Raw genomic sequence first — 12,523 nt, 5'->3', positions numbered from 1 at the left:
ATTTACTGTGCCCTGCAAACAAATTGTGACGGGCTCATCAGCTATTCCTCAGGAAAGCACAGAGGCCAGGCTGGTGGTGATGGTGCTCTCAAAGCCCCTGCACTGAGCAACTGGTGTGTGCCATGTCTGTGTCTGCTTTATGTGTAGAGTAGTGACAATTTTAGATGCTAAGGCCATTTTTACCACCACCACTACCACCACACTTCTTAAGAGGAGAATGAAAAAGATCAAGCAACTTTCTTAATTCAGAGAGCTGTCAAAGCACTTGGGGATCCTTATTCAAGCCTCTAGACTGGAAGCCCAAGCATCCCCTCCCTGTGGTCCCATACACAGTGAGCACGCTGGGCCAAAGTCTGAGGAGTGGATATCTGAGCATCAAAAGGGCAAGGTGGAGAGGGACCCACAAGGACAGACACAGAATCGGTACCAAGGGTGTTTGGTGTTGGTCCCTCAGTTAGGAGGGTGTGCAGTGCTGGTCCTGGGTGAGTAGATCCAGACTTGAGTATATCTCTTGGGTCCTCCCATTATGGGGCTCCTAGGCCACTGTGAGCTGTAAGCAGACCCTTCCTAAGAACAGTGGGGCAACTTAGAATGCACAAAAGGGGGTCTAGGTGAATGAGGTTTGTGGGTGACAACATCTACTGCTCACCTCAGAGACTTATAGTCCCCTGGGTGTGCTGAAGGTACTGGTAAATCGTGCTGGGGGGCCATCACTCAGCCCTGATGTGTCAGCGTATCACCCAGAAAGCCGTCAGTCTGTCTTTATAACGTGCTTCTGGAAGCGTCAGTGTTAACCCAGTCCCAGGATCTCAGATCTAATAAAAAAGGCCAATGTAAGTCTTTATCCACCTCCCCACCCACTAGAAGGTTCTACAAAGAATCCCCTTAAGTAGAAATCTGTAGACTGTAAAAAAAAAAAATTATGTGACGAACTTCCCTCTTCTACTATGTCAAAGTACAAAGTCATGCAGGCCCACTGTGTTCCCAGGGAAGGGACAGGCATGTGTGCCATACACAGAGCTTGCATCAATTCATGAGGTTAGGACTGGGGACACACCTTCCAGAGGAGATCTTCCAGAGGACTCGGGCTCAGTTCCCAGTCCCATATGGAAGCTCACAATGTCTGTAGCTAAATTCTGGGGATCCGATGCCCTCTTCTGGCCTCTGAGGGTACTGCACAAAGCAAGACTCAAGACAAGAACAACGCGGTTATATCTACAACTAAGTCGGGGTCAGACAGCCTTTGACATCACACTGTGCTTCGCTGACACTGTGACATCACAGGCAACCTCTGGCCTCTGCACAGCCTTCTTCCTTCTGCTACCCTGCTGTCTGACCTTCTACCCAGCTGAAAATGACAGGACACGATTTCCAGTCCGTTTTCCTTTCCATCTCAGTCTTGCATCAGCGAGAGTCAGAAGAGTGGCGCCATGTTGCGTTAGGAAGTGGAATGGAAGCAGCTGAATAAGGTCTGTGTGGCGTCTCTGCTGTTCCAATTAGAAATAGGATACATATGCATGTGCGAGCCGTGAGCTATAAATTATGCGATCTTAAAAGTTTCCCGTGCGAATCAAGAACGCATTTACTCTGAAAGCTAACATCACACAGTATAAACATAAACAGGAAAAACGCATGCTAGGAATGTAAAATTTCAGTTTGCCTTTGCTTAGAATGACACTGCCTGGCAAAGAAGACCTCAGCAAGTTGAGACTGAGCCCACTGAAGGAAGAGAAACTCTCTGGCACTGCCTTTGGCAGCACTTTCTCCAGCTTTTTGAAGGACGATCTCTCACCATTTTGCAGCGGGTCCCTCGTGATAGCCAGACAGCTGCGTGTACTTAGCAAGCCGGATACTTGCAGTAGACGGCTGTCACAGAGGTCATCATCCTTCCTGAGATCTCACTGCCCAGGTGGTTCCTAAAGGCACCCGTGGCATGGCACAGAGGCAAGGGGCAGGGCTGGAGTGAGACCTGGTCCTGAGGCTCTTGGTGTTGCTAGGAGACCGGGATGGCTTCTCACTTTAGCATCTACCAGATTACTATTGGTTTCACAGGTTAAGCATCCAGCAGAGGTATCCGACAAGTGCACTGCTTTCAAAGACATTGTTTATCTTATTTATGTGGTATTACTTATTTACTTTAATATCCTATTTAAAATACCACATTCCTATTTAAAATTTTGTCTAGTAATTTTATCCTTTAATTAGTGACTCTTGCCTGAAATGGTGTTTATTTAGAGTGTGATAGAGGTGACTTTCCCTCAATCCTGAAAGTTACCTGTAGTTGTTCTATAAGAAAACATTGCCCTTCCATGTTGTCTTCCCTCCCTCCCTCCCTTTCTTCCTTCTTTATGTGTATAGGTGTTTTACCTGTATGTATGGCTGTGTACCTTGTTTGCATAGTACCTACAGAGCCCAGAAGTAGGCACTGGGTTCCTTGGAACTGGCGTTAATAGGCACTAAGAACTAAAACCTGATCTGATCCTCTGGAAGAGTGGCCAGTGCTCATGACTGGCATTATACCAGCCCCAACTTTGTTTTTTGAGAGACTTTCTCTGGGATCTGGAGCTCATGGGCTAGGTTCAACTGTCAGGAGTCTGTCTCCCCAGCACGGAGATTATAAAATCCAACCATGTCTGGCTTTTTACCTGGGTGGTGGAACTGTAGCGACCACTTTACCAACTGATGTAGCTTCCAGGTCCCTCTCCATGTTATCTTCTGAAGCTTCGATGTATTCACATTATATCACAAACATTTTTTAAATCAAATAATGTCTGTGGCATTTACTAAGGTTCTTTTTTATCTAAGCCACTTACCAGTGACCTATCTTAACAACTGATCTCAATGAACATCAATGAACTATTTGGATCGTCTAGCTATTGCTCTTTTCCTTAGCAATTTCCAGAATAGGTTGATGGATATACACAAATAAACTTGCCAGCATTTTGATTTAAAATTGAATTTAAGTCCCCATGTCAAATTGAGCAGAACTGATATTTTAACGTTGATTCTTTTGGTCCGTCAACATAGTTTATTGTTAAGTTTTAGGTAAGAGAGAGAGAGAGAGAGAGAGAGAGAGAGAGGGATGGGTTCATGAGGATTGGGCAGATTCAGGGTGTCACAGTCTGATGTTCCAGTCTGCCTAGAAAAAGCCTAGTTCATTCTTTTAAGCTATTATGAGAGAGTGGGGTGGGGGGGAGTGCTGTGCCAAAGGGAACAGATCCTAGGTCCGCTGACATCACCTAGGTAGACAAAGAGACACTATTTTCTGGCTGAGGCAGGTGTTTGAAAAGTCCTGAGTTTGACAAGTTCTGAATGAGGGGTTCTGTAAAACAATGGGCCTGGTTAGCTTACAATAGGACAGAGGTCACTTGCCCTGCCTGCAAGCCTGTTCTCTTGGGGCCTTGCTATTTCAAAGGGCCCATTTCCCAAGATTCATGTGTGTGTGTGTGTGTGTGTGTGTGTGTGTGTGTGTGTGTGTGTGTGCACGAGAGAGAGATATCTTTTTTCAGTCCTACATTAATCTATACATAAGTATCTTTTTTGCTAGACAACATAAATTTCTTTATTGTTGCTCTAGAAGAGGGGATTTGATGATCATGATGCCAATCAGTTTGGTTTCTGGTGAGATCTCACTTCCTTATACTTAGTTCTCTGGGTGCTATTATAAATATTTTTTTAAGTTTAGGTTCCAGTTACCTATTATTAGTGTATATGCATATAAATCAACATGTAATGGCCCTCTATTCTGAAAATCTCCTCATTTGGTCCTTGTTGTAGGAACTTTTCTTGGCAGAGTCTTTGAGATTTTCTATATAAATAATCACATCATATCAAATAGAGACCCTTTCACCTTTTCCTTCTGATTTGGATATTGATTTTTTTTTCCTTTGACTTACCCCATTGGCTAAGACTTCTGATACGATGTTGCAGAGGAATGGTGAGAAAAAAAAAATTCCTGCCTGATTCTTCATCTCAGGAGGAAAGCCTATTTATTAGGCTATTAGGTATGATTGCAGCATAGGTTTTATAGACTATCTTCATTAAGTTAAGAATGTTCTTTTGGATGCTAAACATGCTCAAAGATTGAGTCATGAACACATGAAGTCAATTTTATTGGTATATACAAATAACAACTAGGAAAGGAAATGTTTGAACTATATTAATAATACCTGTCTCAGTCACTGTTCTATTGCTGTGGAGAGACAGTATGACCAGGGTAGATTATAAAACAAAGCATTTAATTGGCAGCTGGCTTACAGTTTCAGAGGGTCCGTCCATTAACACCATGGTGGGGAGCATGGTAGCAGGCATGTTTCTGTAGCAGTAGCTGAGCGTTACACCCTGTTCCTTAAGCACTCAGGGAGAATGGGCCTGCCATGTGCTTTTGAAACTTCAAAGCTCACCCCTGACGGCACACTTCCTCAAACAAGGCCACACCTCTGAATCCTTCTCAAATAGTGCCACTCCCTGGTGACTAAGCATCCAAATATATGAGCCTATAGGGACCATATTCAGACCACCCCAATTCCCCAAAGCTTAAATATGTAGTATCATCGTTTCTTTTCTCTTGCTGTGATAAACAACAGGGCCAAAAGCAACTTGAGGAGGAAACGGCTAATGTGGCTTACAGCTCCTGATCACAAAAGAATATCAGGGCAGGAACTCAAAGCAGGAATCTGGAGGCAGGATTGAAGCAGATGTCATGGAGGAGTGATGCTTACTGACTTGCTGCCCATGGCTTGCTCATTGTGATTTTTAAAATTTTTTTTTTATTTTTTATTTTTTTGTTTTTGTTTTTTCGAGACAGGGTTTGTTTCTCTGTGGCTTTGGAGCCTGTCCTGGAACTAGCTCTGTAGACCAGGCTGGTCTCGAACTCACAGAGATCCGCCTGCCTCTGCCTCCCGAGTGCTGGGATTAAAGGCGTGCGCCACCATCGCCCGGCAATTTTTTTTTATTTTTGAAACTAAAGAATATATACATAATCTCTTTCTTCCCTTTCTCCTTTTAATCCTTCCCATGTATCCCCCCCCATGCTTTCCTGCTCTCATTCAAGTGCATGGTGTTTGTTTCTGTGTTTATGTGTACGTGTGCACGTGCACACACAAACACACACACACACTAAATATATAAATACAACCTGCTCAACTGTATAATGCTACTTGTATGTGTATGATTTTAGAACTGACTACTTAGTTCCAATGATAACCAGGTGATGTGCTCTTCCCTGGGGAAGACTATTTCTCCCCCCTCGGCATTCCTTGGTTGCCTGTCGTTCTTTGTCTGGGGGTGAGGACCTGTGAGCTTTTCCCCTTCTACATTAGTATGGCCATTGGTGTCACCCTTGTCCAGGTCTTCTTTAGGCAGCATGTTGAGGAGACATCATATGTATAGCTTCCCTGACATTTCTAGGAGACACAATCACCAGACTCCCTGCTCCCCTGGCCCTTACAAACTTCACCCATCCTCTTCCTCTATGATCCCTGAGTGTTAGGCTCAAGGCTCGTGCCTGTAGAGCAACATTTGCAGCTGAAAGCATAGGCACCTGCTCTCTGCATTTGATCAGCACTGATTTTCTGTTGTGGTCTCTGTCTGTTGCAAGGAGAAGTTTATTTGATAAGGGATGCTATCTATACTTATGTGAGGATATAAGGGCAAACACTTAGAATGTAGTTGACAATTTTGCTAGATTAATAAAGTGACAGTTGCAGGCTCTGCCCTGAGACCCACAACATCACTCGCCAAAAATACAACTAGAAAGCTGTTGATTACTGCCAAGTTATGTGCAACACTATTGCACCCTTAAGGATGTTGCATCATCCGGGTGGTTTTAGTTCATAGGTATCAGCTGGGCAGGACTATTGGTTGCTTACTCCCCTTAGAAACTTGCATGACTTCTAAGTACTATAAATGCTAGTCCTCAGAGAGGAAGCTTTCTAGTTAGATCTGTTCAAATCCTTCAGGTCTTATGGGTAAAGTACATAGTGTCTTCAGCAATACAGGCTTAACTTCAACCTCTAGGGGTAGGGGGCAACCAAGGGCAATAGCAAAAGCCCAAAAGATTCTGGGAGTATCTTGGACAACCCTGCAGTGATATTTTGCTTGTATTTTAACAAATAAATCTTGCCTGAAGATCAGAGTGCAGAGCTAAGCCACCAGAGGCCAGGCAGTGGTGGCACACACCTTTACTTCCAGGACTCTAGAGACAGAGGCAGATGGATCTCTGTTAGTTCAAGGCTACCCTGGGCTACACAAAATCGATCCTGTCTGAAAGAGAAATAGAGCTCACACAAAGGTGATCCTAGACAGTGATATGACTGGGCAGAGAGAGGAATATAAGGCGGGAGGAGACCAGAGCTCGTTGTAGTCTGTTAAATAATTGAGTGAGATAACCCAGACCCAGAAAGACAAATGCTATATGTTCCTAGCTCCAAAGAGTCAGGGGCAAATATATAACCCAGAGCAGCCACAGAAACAGAAAAGTAAAAAGGGACTATGAGGTGAGGAGGCAATAAAGAGGGGAATAACAGGATACAAGTAATGTGAAGAGAGAAATAGAGGAAAATAAAGAGGGGTTAGGGAGAAAGGAGATAAATATAAAATAAGGAGGGAGAAGGGTGAAATAACAGTAAGGACCTATCTATCATCGATCTAAAATTACCTACATATTTAAGTTGTATATCTATATATCCATTGACACATTATGATATGGCTAAGGTAAAATTTTGCCATCTGGCCTAACAATGGTTCCCCAAAGAACCATAGATTATTTGACAAAAATGCTAATACCAGGAATGCGGAGCCATCTTTTGAATTGTTGGCCAGGGTTATGTAGCACAAATTCTACTTGTTCTTAATAACAAAAATGGCAGTCAGCTATGAGGGGGCGAAAGCTGAAGGATCAGAGAAGCAGAGAGGCAGCCACCAGAGTTCTTACCTCTACCAGTGCTCAGACCAAAGGGGCGAGCCTGTCCACAGATTGCCCCCTCGGACTGCCTGTTGCTCAGACTGCTGCCCCAGACTGACTGTCTCAGACTACGATGGTACGGAAGAACTTTGGGTGACTGTCCAGGCAGCAAGCTGTCTCTGTCAATTCTAGAGTTTTGGAAGTTGCTTACAATGCACTTCCTGTTAACTTAGGTAATATTATATTTTTCTGGGGTCTTTGATGGAGTTGAAGAAAAGATAGTTATAATTATAGTTTTCCTTAGTTATGATAAAAGATAAAGTAGATATAAATGTTGTAACTATAATTCTTGCTTAATACTTGTTATATGTAATTTTACTATGTTAAAGTCAAAGCCTTCTTTTTTATTTAAGCAGAAAAGGGGAAATGGTGTGGGGAGTTTTTCTATATTTTGTTTTTATTGGTTAATGAATAAAGCTGTTTCAACCAGTGGCTTAGCAGAATAGCTCAAGGCTAAGAAAGCATTCATGGAGAATTGTGGACCTGCTAGTTGAAGATGTGTTACGTTTGTTTAAGCTGTGGAACATTTGTTTAATGGTGCAAAGATGTGTTGCATTCTTTTATGTTTCATTTGTTTAACTCTGTGAAGCTGTGTTACCTTGCCTGTCTAAAACACCTGATTGGTCTAATAAGGAGCTGAATGACCAATAGTTAGGCAGGAAAGGGATGGGGGGGGGAGACTGGCAGACGGAGAGGATAAATAGAAGGAGACATATGGGAAGAGGAGATCAAAGAGGAGAAGGCGAGTAGGGCGCCAGGGGCCAGCCACCCAGCTATAGAGCAAGTCACGGAGTAAGAAGAAAAATATAAAAGATAAAAGCCCAGAGGCGGAAGTTAAATGGCATAGGTTAAGAAAAGCTGGCTAGAAACAAGCCAAGCTAAGGCCAGGCATTCATAAAAAAGAACAAACCTCCATGTGATTTATTTGGGAGCTGAGTGCTGCACCTCAGAAAGCCCAAAGAGTAAAGAGTAAGAGCAACCAACAATGGCAGGCTGATGAGATGCTAAGAGGGAAGGAAGGCCCTGGCTTGGCTGAGGCCCTGGGCTCCAGCCTCAGAGTGTGTGTGTGGGGGGGGGGGGTGGATGAGAGGGAGGGAGAGGGAGGGAGGAAGAAGGCAAGGGAGAGAGGAAGAGGGAGGGAGCTCATACCATTGCTTTGTCAAGCAATAGCTTCCTGGCATGAGAGGCTGGGTACCTGATTGCTGAAATGAGTTTCCGTCTCATAAGGAAGTAGCAGCTTTACAAAGGGTTACAAAAAATCACTAATAAAAGCATCTTACAAATGTTTAGGGATCGGTGACAGTGGCTACTCGAGTCTGTCCCTTGAGGGATTTCCCACTCCTAGGGTTTTATCTTTTGCTGTCTGCATCGGGAAGCTGTACTTCTTCACCTTAATACAGTGTGATAAGCTGAACTTTCAGGGAGGTACCAAAGTAAGGACCCCAGACACCCACGTGCTCTCAGCTCTGTCACAGGAGAAGCGGACTAAGTGGCTATGTCTTCAGCGGGCTTTAGACAGTAGGAAATAAGGGTGAGGGCCCTGTGCGGTCGAAATGACAGTCAACACGTCCTGTCTCTGACACAGCCGAGAATGATGGAGACATTTTCTATCTCTCTGCCTTTGACACCAGCAGGCATGTGGGATGGCGCTTCCTGGCTGTGTCACTGGCAAAACCTGCTGGAAGTCAGCAGTGCCAAAAACCCAGCAGCTTTCCAGTCTCCCTAGCAGCTTCCTTCCCAGATGGCGGATGCTGGAGGCTAGTCTTTCTACTTTGCTGCCTAGCTGCCTACTGGCGTCGTCTCAGCAAGAGAGGATACTTCTTTAGGGTGATTTTGAGGAAACGGATCTGTTTAGTGGTCATCCCCCAGCCCACACACACACCCCACACCCACACTGGTGCATCCCAGGAGTCCAGAGGTTGCACTCAGGTGGGTGTCTGCCCCTCACAGGCTCCACCTGCTCTATGATGGAGATGTAGCACCTAAGGGTGCTTTTTCACCACGGCTGAGAAAGGCTGCCTTGTAAACATAGACTCCTAGCCGCCATTTTCTACGTTTAAACCACGAGTGTTGCTGTTGCGCGTTCTTGTGGGTGTATGGTGTGCACGCTTGTGTGGCCGTAACTTTGAGACTGTCTTCCAAGAGCCTTGTTTTTGGAAACCAGGTCTCAATTAGTGGAGGCTGACTTTGTCTCCCAGCACTGGAACTGTATGGGCATCCCGTACATCCCAACATGCCTCACTTTTGGTACGTGGGCTCTGAGGGCTTAAACTCTGGTCCTCCTGCTTGCATGGCAAGCATTTCCAAGTTGAGCTCTCTGCCTACTGCCTTGATCACTTTTTTTTTAAAGACTTATTTATTTATTATGTATACAACATTCCTTCCATGTATGCTTGCCAGAAGAGGGCACCAGATCTCATTATAGATGGCTGTGAGCCACCATGTGGTTGCTGGGAATTGAACTCAGGACCTCTGGAAGAGCAGTCAGTGCTCTTAACCTCTGAGCCATCTCTTCAGACCCCCTTGATCACTTTTTTAAAGCTTCATTTTTCAGGTCAGTGTAGAAAAATAAGTACAGAAATGTCATCTCCCGTCCTTAGCATCTCAAGAAATTAAAGCTAAGTGGACAAGATACACGTGATTCTAAATTCTATTTGGCTCGCCACCATTCCCATTTCTTCAAAAACGACTGTAGCCAATCCACTTTAAACTTTACCTTAGTCTAGTGTGGTTAAGAAAAACAGTAATAAAATATGTGTGTCTCGGGCCACGACCACCAGATGGCGACACCGGGAAGGCTGGGATGGCTCTGAAGGGAAGAAAGCAGGACGATGTGAGAGTCAGGGAAAGAGCTGCCACAGACTCTGTGCTCCCCAGTGGACCCCAGTTCTCCTCACATGGCACAGCGTATGACATCAGAATTGTCTTGTTCACGCCAAGCTAGGGAAATTACTTGGACCTCTGCCAGCCTCTGGCAAGCAAAGGTTCCACCTCCTGCCATTCATGAGCTGATCTCAGCCTGGATATCTGGATCCCCAAATTCCTTCCCTCATCAAATGTTAACTAAGCCATTCTATAGTAGACCTTGTGTTAATTATTTGGTGGTCAAAGGCTATTTAGAAAGAGAAAGTGCGATTGATTAAAACCAAATGTAGACTGGGCATATTGGTGCATGCCTTTAACCACAGGCAGGTATATCCCTCTGAGCTCAAAGGCCAGCCTGATCTACTTATTGAGCTCCAGGACAGTCAAGGCTACACAGAGAGACTGTTTAAAAAAAAAAAAAAAAAAACTAAGCACAAACAAACAAATAACCAAAAACCAAAACTAAGGCACTGCTTGACAGAGGACTAGAACTGACACTGAAGATGAACGGGAAAGGCATTGTGATCTAAGTCATTTGTTCACATGGTGGAGTGTTATCGTGAATTATCGCTCAGGGGCCACTGAGCAGCTGAAGCCACTTCCTGCTCTCTGCCCTGCCGGACAAGCTTTGTGGTGGCGCTTTTCCTTTTAGCCCATCTCTGACAAAAACACTTGCTTTTGTCATTTTACACTAAAATATGCATGCCCAGAAAGCATATATGTGCATGTATATACATACACGCATGCACATACATATATGCTTATATATGGTACTAGTTCCCCGTGTATTATGAAAACGTCATTTAAAGCCAAGACACGAGTAGCAAGTGGAGCAATTCCCTCCTACGTGTGGTGCGCAGAGTCTGAGTACAGATGCTTGCAACAAATTGTAAAACCTGCAACCTTGTGCATCCCGATGCGGAAGAAACCAAAAAAACAAGTGCCACGGTGTTGGGGCTCCATCCAAGCGCACACAGTCCCTTTCTCTCCAGCTAGGGGAGGTTAGGGTGCCTTCAAAGACTTTCAAGGTTTCTCCCATGCCTAGAGTCTGCAGTCCTTCAGCTGCAAATGATTAACCTATTCGATCAGATCACAGGTCTTCCCAAGAAGGTATAATAGAAAAGATGCCAGAACTATCGCCGCCGAGAGCCTGGGATCTCTCGGAGAAATCCCACTTTAGTGACCAGGGGCTTGTAGGTATAAGGCAGAGTAATTGGAACAGGGAAATTGTGACAAACTTTGTGTTTGGTTTGTTCTTGGGAAAAACGGTGTGGGACAGGTCCACTCCTACAATCCTTTTGCTGCGGAAGGCTCGGAACAAAGGGGGCCCGAAGGCATACTTAGCACTCAGCTCACTGGCCAGCTATGGTTGCTCCTCATTCGCAGAAAAAAATCGTAATGACCTGTTTGTCCACAAGGGGGCAGAGTTGACTTTCCTTTGGCACTTTTAAAAAAAATGCCAAAAGGTTGCTTGTGGTTTTCTACAGCCGCCTTTTGTTTTTTTCTTTTTTTCTGATAAAGCCCTTTCGCTCTAGCTGATGGCATAATCAAAGGACCCCCTTTTTTTTAAGTGTTGTGTTGTGAATGGTATCCGCCCCCACCCCCCACCCTGCTTTCTTTCTTGGTGATCTTGTTAATAATATACAGAAAATTTACTGATTTTCGGGTTGAATTTGGTCAGTGAATTTTACTTTGCTGAAGGCCTAAGAGTTTTCTGGTGGGATTGAGAAGCCCACTCGGAAGATACAATCCTCAACACAACTTGGAAAAGACTAAGAAAATGGCTGTAATATCATAGTATCAAACCATACAAGAGATAGAGAAATGATTAAAACTGTGTCCATCCCACTAAATTATCACCAGTGGTTGTAGAACAGGAAATGACAAAACTAATGTAGGGTACCATGTAGCCACCACAGGAGGCAGCCAGAACCTTGCTGGTGGGAAACCATGGGCTTTGTGGTAAAATATAAATAATAGAAATAGGTTAAGAGCTAGCTAGAATATGCTTAAGCTATTGGCCAAGCAGTGTTTTAATTAATACAGTTTGTGTGATTATTTCAGGTCTCAGCAGCCCAGAATGAAAGAGCAGCCTCCACCCACTGGCTTTCATGTCAGAAAGAGTGAGAATTGAGACTCTGGTCCCCTGTTGACTGTCTCACCAAAACTTACAGGGAATTGGAGGTCCATGAAAGCTATGGTCTTGTGCCAGGGGCATGGTGGTCATTGAGTGTCTTTTCACCAGGGTCCCTGGGCTTTCATTCTGGATGGGGGTCCTTCCCTCCCGCCTAGCTGCCTTGGCTTCTTCTCTATGTGTGATTGTCAACTGTTCGAACGCAGCCATTTTGAGCTCTGAAAACTCTTCCTTTCTTAGCAAGAAAGTCTCTTCTTAGGCTAACCTGGGCCATGTGAAGGCAGCGTCTGGTCTTCCGACCTGCCCCAAAAGTGTCTTCTCTTCTCTCCACTTTATGCTTCATTAAATTTGAAGGACAATGAATCCGAGTGAACTTTCGGTCTAAGAAATGCCCTAGCTTATATGTGGCCTGTTATCTACACTACTGGGAGCTCCCTCGGCTACTACTCTCAAATACAAACGGCTTGGTGCACGGCAGTGAATGTGTAACCAATCCCTGCAGTACCAGCTGTATGGCCACCCAGATGTTCAACCGCTTGGTCACTCAGTGTCCAGGGCTT

The sequence above is a fragment of the Chionomys nivalis genome, chromosome 19 (genome assembly GCF_950005125.1).
Source record: "Chionomys nivalis chromosome 19, mChiNiv1.1, whole genome shotgun sequence".
NCBI lineage: Eukaryota > Metazoa > Chordata > Mammalia > Rodentia > Cricetidae > Chionomys > Chionomys nivalis.
The sequence above is the reverse complement of the archived record's forward strand: the minus strand, read 5'-3'. Positions refer to the sequence as shown.